An 8,321-nucleotide genomic window follows, 5' to 3' on the forward strand; every position below is an offset into this window, starting at 1 on the left:
TAAACACACACCAAGTGGGCCCCAGAAGTGGATTTATGCATCAATTACTTACTCATGTAAACCCTAGTAGCTAGTCTAGTATAAATAGGATAATTTACTATTGTATTAGACATCTTTTGATCACTTTAGATCTGAGGATCATCTCTGGACACCTAGTCCTTAGACCATGGGGGCTAGCCATTCGGCCATGCCTGAACCTTTCACTTATGTATTTTCAACGGTGGAGTTTCTACACACCATAGATTAAGGGTGTGGAGCTCTGCTGTACCTCAAGTTTCAATACAATTACTATTACTTTCTATTCAATTCTCTTTTATTATTATTCCAAGATATACGTTGCACAACAACTTGATGAATGTGATGATCCGTGACACTCATCATCATTCTCACCTATGAACGCACGTGACTGACAACCACTTCCGTTCTACCTTAGGCCGGGCGCATATCTCTTAGATTCCCTAACAGAATCTTCGTGGTATAAGCTAGATAGATGGCGGCATTCATGGGAATCCGGAAAGTCTAACCTTGTCTGTGGTTTTCCGAGTAGGATTCTGGGAATCTTGAAAGTCTAACCTTGTCTGTGGTATTCCGAGTAAGATTCCGGTATTGAATGACTGTGACGAGTTTCAAACTCCTGAAGGCTGGGCGTTAGTGACAGACGCAAAAGAATCAATGGATTCTATTCCAACCTGATTGAGAACCGACAGATGATTAGCCGTGCTGTGACAGAGCATTTGGACCATTTTCATGAGAGGATGAAAAGTAGCCATTGACGACGGTGATGCCCTACATACAGCTTGCCATGGAAAGGAGTAAGAAGGATTGGATGAAAACAATAGGAAAATAGAGATTCGAGAGGATTCTAGCATCTCCACACGCCTATCTGAAATCCCCACCATTAATTTACATAAGTATTTCTATCCTATTTTATTTTCTGTTTATTATTAATTTTCGAACTCATCATAAACTATTTAATCTGCCTAACTGAGATTTACAAGGTGACCATAGCTTGCTTCATACCAACAATCTCTGTTGGATCGACCCTTACTCACGTAAGGTATTACTTGGATGACCCAGTACACTTGCTGGTTAAGTTGAACGGAGTTGTGTCCACATATAGTCAATAGGCATTAAATAAATCTCATGCAAATACAAAGAGGATCACAATTTCGTCCACCACATGGTCACTGGCATCACACATTAGTTCGAATGGTAATGTCTATTCTGGTGCAAAGATGACTGGTGCTATGACCAGCTTGGCTTTCTGGGTCTCAAACGCCTGCAGACACTGTGTGTCAAACACAAATGGTGTGTCAGTACCTAGCAGGTTGCTTAGAGGTTTTGCAATTTTTAAAAAATCCTTTATAAACCTTCTGTAGAATCCTGCATGCCCCAGAAAGCTTCTGATTGCCTTAATATTGGCAGGTGGTGGTAATTTTTCAATTACCTCTACCTTTTCTTGATCCACCTCTATTCCCTTGTTGAAATTTTGTGCCCAAGGACAATTCCTTCAGTCACCATAAAGTGACATTTCTCCTAGTTTAAGATCAGGTTAGTCTCTTAGCACCTTTTCAGGACAAGTGCTAAATGATCAAGACAGGAGCTGAATGAGTCTCCAAATACTGAGAAGTCATCCATTAAGACTTCCAGGAACTTCTCTACCATATCAGAGAAGATGGAGAGCATGTACCTCTAAAAGGTTGCAGGTGCATTGCATAGATCAAAAGGCATTCTTCTGTAAGCAAACACGCCAGAAGGACAGGTGAATGCTGTTTTCTCTTGATCTTGAGGATCCACTGCAATTTGATTATAGCCTGAATAGCCATCCAAAAAGCAGTAATAATCATGACCCACTAGTCTTTCTAGCATTTGGTCTATGAATGGTAAAGGAAAATGATCCTTTCTGGTGGCTGTATTGAGCCTTCTGTAGTCAATACACATACGCCACCCTGTAACTATTCTTGTAGGAACCAATTCATTCTTTTCATTATGAACCACTGTCATGCCTCCCTTCTTGGGGACAACTTGGACAGGGCTCATCCAGAGCTATAAAAAATAGGATAAAATAATCTCAGCCTCTAGTAACTTAGTAACATCTTTCTGCACCACCTTTTTCATGGCTGGATTCAGCCGCCTCTGTGGTTGAACCACTGGCTTGGCATTATCTTGCCTTTGTGGTTGAACCACTGGCTTAGCATCATCCTCCAATAGGATCTTGTGCATGCATCTTGCTGGGCCAATGCCCTTAAGATCACTTATGGACCACCCAAGAGCTGTCTTGTGTGTCTTTAGCACTTGAATTAGTGCTTTCTCTTCCTGTGAATTTAAAGTAGAGCTTATGATCACTGGAAAAGTGTCACCTTCTCCCAGAAATGCATACTTCAGGGATGGTGGTAGTGGCTTGAGCTCGGGTTTAGGAGGCTTATCCTCTTCCTGAGGAATTTTCAGAGGTTCTTTTATATCCTCTGGTTCCTTTAGGTCAGGCTGAACATCTTTAAAGATATCCTTTAGCTCTAATTTGAAACTCTCAGTCATATTGATCTCTTCCACCAAAGAGTCAATAATATCAGCGCTCATGTAGTCATTTGATGTGTCTGGATGCTGCATAACTTTGGCAACATTCAACTTGAACTCATCCTCATTGACTCTCAGGGTCACTTCCCCTTTTTGTACATCAATAAGAGTGCGTCCAGTTTCTAGGAAAGGTCTTCCTAGGATGAGAGTTGCACTCTTGTGCTCCTCCATTTCCAGAACTACAAAGTCAGTTGGAAAGGCAAATGGCCCAACCTTGACAATCATGTCCTCAATTATGCCTGATGGATATTTAATGGAGCCATCAGCAAGTTGGAGACATATCCGGGTTGGTTTGACTTCTTCATTCAACCCAAGCTTTCTGATAGTGGATGCAGGTATTAGGTTGATACTTGCTCCAAGGTCACATAGGGCTGTCTTGGTATAAGCACCTTCTAATGTGCATGGTATCATAAAGCTTCCTGGATCTTGAAGCTTCTCTGGTAAGCTTTTCAGAATGACTGCACTGCATTCTTCAGTGAGAAACACCTTTTCAGTTTCTCTCCAATCCTTCTTATGACTTAAGAGGGCCCTATGGAGAATGTGCTCAGAAATCCATAATAGAGTCCGACCACAACGACCGAATTCATTATCTTCATGCATAAGTATACTAGATTATCCAGTATAAAAGATTGAAAAATCATCGCAAACCTCTGTTTTTTATTATCTTCTATTTTTTATTATCTATTGCAATCTCTGGATTATTATCTAATTTTAAATCCATATATTTATATAATGATTTTTCAACCTTCCATATTTCTATATAGAAATAGAAAGAGATAGACTAGAAACGACATCTCTTATCTCACTGACACCAAAGAGGGGGATCTAAAATGAGTGGAATTTTGATATGGGTGGAATATAATGAAATAGAGCCACTTTGAGGTTCCCTTTGAAATGAGGCATGGAACGGAGCCATTGCGAAGAAGTTCCACGAGTTACGAAGGAAACTTCGAGCTCATATTGGTCATGGGTTGAGAACGGGAATTGAACTCTATGAGATCAAATTTCCCGTTGTTCCTCAGTAGCTCAGTGGTAGAGCGATTCGCTGTTAACTGACTGAGTTAACTGCAAACGGAATCTTTATTTCAAGAGTCATGAGATAGTCTGCAAAGCAGGCAAATTGCTTATCCTGTTCGGCTTGGCGGAGTTTCTGAGGATAAGGCATCTTAGCTTTATATTCTTCAACCTTAGTTACTGCAGGTTTATTCCCTACAGAGGTGGTTGGAGAAGCCTTCTTAGAGGGGTTATTATCAGCACTCTCAGGTGTCTGATTCCTCATTGGCATTTGAATGCCAGGACTGGGTGCAGGATGGGCGTTTAACGCCAGCTTTCTACCCTTTTCTGGCGTTTGAACGCCAGAACTGGGCAAGGAATGGGCGTTTAACGCCAAATTTTCCCCCTTTTCTAGCGTTTGAACGCCAGAAGTATTCCTCTCTGGGCTCTTACTGTCCTCAGAGGGATTTTGGGCAGTGGTCTGGTTATCCCCTGTCAGTTGTTCCTTTCTTGGATTTTTGCCACTTTGAGCTGAATTATTCAATGTCTTCCCACTCCTTAGTTGAACTGCTTGGCATTCTTCTGTTATCTGTTTAGATAGTTGCTGTTTTGTCTGATTCAACTGTGATTATATATTCTTGTTAGCAATTTTAGTTTCTTGGAGCATCTCTTTAAATTTTGCTAACTGTTTTGTCATCAGGAGTAATTGCTGATTAAGCTCAACCATCTGTTCTTGATGGTTAGGTTCAGTAGTTACTGTCGTGGCTTCTTCTTTTATAGAGGACTCACTGCTTGAGTATAGTTGTTGATTTCTAGCAACCTATCTATGAGCTCTTGAGCCTCTTCAATCGTCTTTCTCGTGTGTATAGATCCACCAATTGAGTGGTCTAAAGACATCTGAGTTTTTTCTATAAGCCCATAATAGAAAATGTCTAACTGTACCCACTCTGAAAACATTTCAGAGGGGCATTTCCTTAGCATACCTCTATACCTCTCCCAGGCATTATAAAGGGATTCATTATCCTCTTGTTTAAAGCCTTGGATGTCCAGCCTTAGCTGTGTCATCCTTTTTGGAGGGTAAAATTGATTCAGGAATTTGTCTGATAACTGTCTCCATGTTTTTATGCTTGCTGTGGGTTGGTTATTTAACCACCTCTTAGCTTGATCTTTTACAGCAAATGGAAACAGTAACAGTCTGTAGACATCCTGATCCACTTCTTTATCACGTACTGTGTTAGCAATTTGTAAGAACTGTGCAAAAAACTCAGTGGGTTCTTCCTGTGGAAGACCGAAATACTGGCAATTTTGCTGCACCATGATAATGAGTTGAGGATTTAGCTCAAACTGCTTGCTTTAATGGGAGGTATACAGATACTACTCCCATATGCAGCTGTAATGGGGTTAGCATATGACCCCAGAGTCCTTCTGGACTGCTCAATTCCACTTAAGTCCATGATGGAGAAAGGGGGATGATGTGGATATTATTATATTTATATATTTTTTTTAATTAAAAGTAACCGAAAATAATAAAATAAAATGAATGAAAATTAAAATAAAAATTTGAAAATCAAAAGAGAATAAAATCAAAGCAAATTGAAAACTAAATTAATTAATTAATTAAAAAGATTTTGGAATTGGCAATTAAGAAGATATGATTGAAAATTATTTTGAAAAAGATTTGATTTTTAAAATGAGGAAAGAGAAAAATAACAAAATGACACCAAACTTAAAATTTTTAGAAAATCAAACAAAAATTTTCAAAAATTTAAAGGAAAACACAAAGAAGACACCAAACTTAGAATTTTTATAGGTAAAGAAACAACTAAGACTATGCAAATTCGAAAAATTAAGAGAAAGTAAAAGCATACAATTGACACCAAACTTAAAATACGAAACTAGACTCAAATAAATGACTCTAAACCAACAAAAATAAAATATTCCTAATCTAAGCAACAAGATAGACCGTCAGTTGTCCAAACTCGAACAATCCCCGGCAACGGCGCCAAAAACTTGGTGCACGAAATTACAATCACACTTTTGTAATTCCGCACAACTAACCAGCAAGTGCACTGGGTCGTCCAAGTAATACCTTACGTGAGTAAGGGTCGATCCCACGGAGATTGTTGGCTTGGAGCAAGCTATGGTTATCTTGTAACTCTTAGTCAGGATATCAATAATTCTTAGATTTAATTGTAGAAAGTAAAAGAACATGAAATAAATACTTGTTTTGCAGTAATGGAGAACAGGTTGAGGTTTTGGAGATGCTCTATCTTCTGAATCTCTGCTTTCCTACTGTCTTCTTCTTCATGCACGCAAGGCTCCTTCCATGGCAAGCTGTATGTTGGGTTTCATTGTTGTCAATGGCTACCTCCCATCCTCTCAGTGAAAATGTTCAACACGCTCTGTCACAGCACGGCTATTCATCTGTCGGTTCTCGATCATGTCAGAATAGAATCCAGTGATTCTTTTGCGTCTGTCACTAACGCCCCACAATCGTGAGTTTGAAGCTCGTCACAGTCATTCAATCCCTGAATCCTACTCAGAATACCACAGACAAAGTTTAGACCTTCCGGATTCTCAAGAATGGCCGCCAAATGATTCTAGCTTATACCATGAAGATTCTGATTAAGGAACCCAAGAGATATCCACTCAATCTAAGGTAGAACGGAGGTGGTTGTCAGGCACACATTCATAGGTAAGAATGATTATGAGTGTCACGGCTCATCACATTCATCAAGTTGAGGAACAAGTGATATCTTGGAATAGAAGCAAGCGTGATTGAATGAAAAACAGTAGTAATTGCATTAATCCATCAAGACACAGCAGAGCTCCTCACCCCCAACCGTGGGGTTGAGAGACTCATGCCATAGAAGATACAGTATGAAACATGTAAAGTGTCATGAGGTCCAGATACAATAGCAAAAAGTCCTATTTATGGTGAACTAGTGACCTAGGGTTTACAATAATGAGTAAATGACGTAAAAATCCACTTTCGGGATCCACTTGGTGTGTGCTTGGGCTGAGCATTGAATCTTTCATGTGTAGAGACATTTCCTGGAGTTAATCGCCAGCTTTTGTGCCAGTTTGGGTGTTTAACTCCAATTTTTGTGCCAGTTCCGGTGTTAAACGCCGGGAATTCTGAAGCTGATTTGAAACACCGGTTTGGGCCATCAATTCTTGGGCAAAGTATGGACTATTATATATTTCTGGAAAGCCCAGGATGTCTACTTTTCAACACAATTAAGAGCACGTCAATTGGGCTTTTTTAGTTCCAGAAAATCCACTTCGAGTGTAGGGAGGTCAGAATCCAACAGCATCTGCAGTCCTTTTTCAGCCTCTGAATCAGATTTTTGCTCAGGTCCCTCAATTTCAGCCAGAAAATACCTGAAATCACAGAAAAATACACAAACTCATAGTAAAGTCCTGAAAAGTGAATTTTAAATAAAAACTAATAAAAATATAATAAAAACTAATTAAAACATACTAAAAATAATGCCAAAAGTGTATAAATTATCCGCTCATCAGGTAGAAAGATAATGAGAGGAATGCGAACAAGAGAGAGAGAGAGAGAGAGAGAGAGAGAGAAAGGGTTCGAATTATAAGTGGAAGAGAAGTGTTAGCAAATAAATAGAAAGAGATGAGAGAGAGAGAGTTTTCGAAAATTAAAATTAAAATAATTAGTTAATAAAAAAGATTTTTGAAAAAGTGGTTAGTGATTTTCGAAAATTGGAAGTGCAAAAGTGTTAGGTGGTTTTGAAAAAGATAAGATATAGTAATCAGTTGAAAAAGATTTGAAAATAATTTTGAAAAGATAAAAATTTAGAAAAAAAGATTCTGAAATCAAAGTTTAAAAAGATATGATTGAAAAAAAGATTTGATTGAAAAAGATATGATTGAAAAGATATGATTGAAAAAGATTTAATTTTTAAAAAGATATGATTGAAAAGATATGATTAAAAAAGATTTGATTTTTTTTTAAAAATTGATGACTTGTCTAACAAGAAATTAAAAGATATGATTCTAAAATTCAAAGGTTGAACTTTTCTTAACAAGAAAGTAACAAACTTGAAATTTTAAATAAAAACATTAATTGTTAGCAAGGATTTTTGAAAATATGAGATAAGATTAAGAAAAAGATTTTTAAAAAATTAGTTTGAAATTTTTTTAAAACATTAAAAGAAAATGAAAAATGAAAGTTTAAAATATGTTTGATGCAAAAAGTTATGAATTAAAACATGAAAAATTGAAAAAAATCGAATTGGAAACAGAATTACCTCCCTTGTGTCATCCTGGCGTTAAACGCCCAGGAAGCTATCCATTCTGGCATTTAACGCCCAGAATGCTACCTCTTTGGGTGTTTAACGCCCAGCCAGATACCCTGGCTGGCGTTAAACGCCAGAAATCCTTCTTTGCTATGCATTTTTCTAAACACCCAGAATGCTGCCTGTTCTGGCATTAAGCGCCCATAACGCTGCCCATTCTGGCGTTTAACGCCCAGAATGATACCATTACTAGCGTTAAATGCCCAGAATGATAGCTAGTCTGGCGTTTAACGCCCAAAGTGCCTCTTTACTGGCGTTTTAACGCCAGTGAGCTCTTTTTCTCTGTGGTTCTTCTGCTTTATGTTCTGAACCTTCATTTCTCTGTATTATTGACTTGAAAAGATATATTTTTTATTTTGGATTTTTTTTGAATTTTTAATGAAGAGAGAGAAAAACAATAAAATGAAATAAAACATGAAAATGCAAGATCAA

This window comes from Arachis duranensis, chromosome 6 (assembly GCF_000817695.3).
Source record: "Arachis duranensis cultivar V14167 chromosome 6, aradu.V14167.gnm2.J7QH, whole genome shotgun sequence".
Classification (NCBI taxonomy): domain Eukaryota; kingdom Viridiplantae; phylum Streptophyta; class Magnoliopsida; order Fabales; family Fabaceae; genus Arachis; species Arachis duranensis.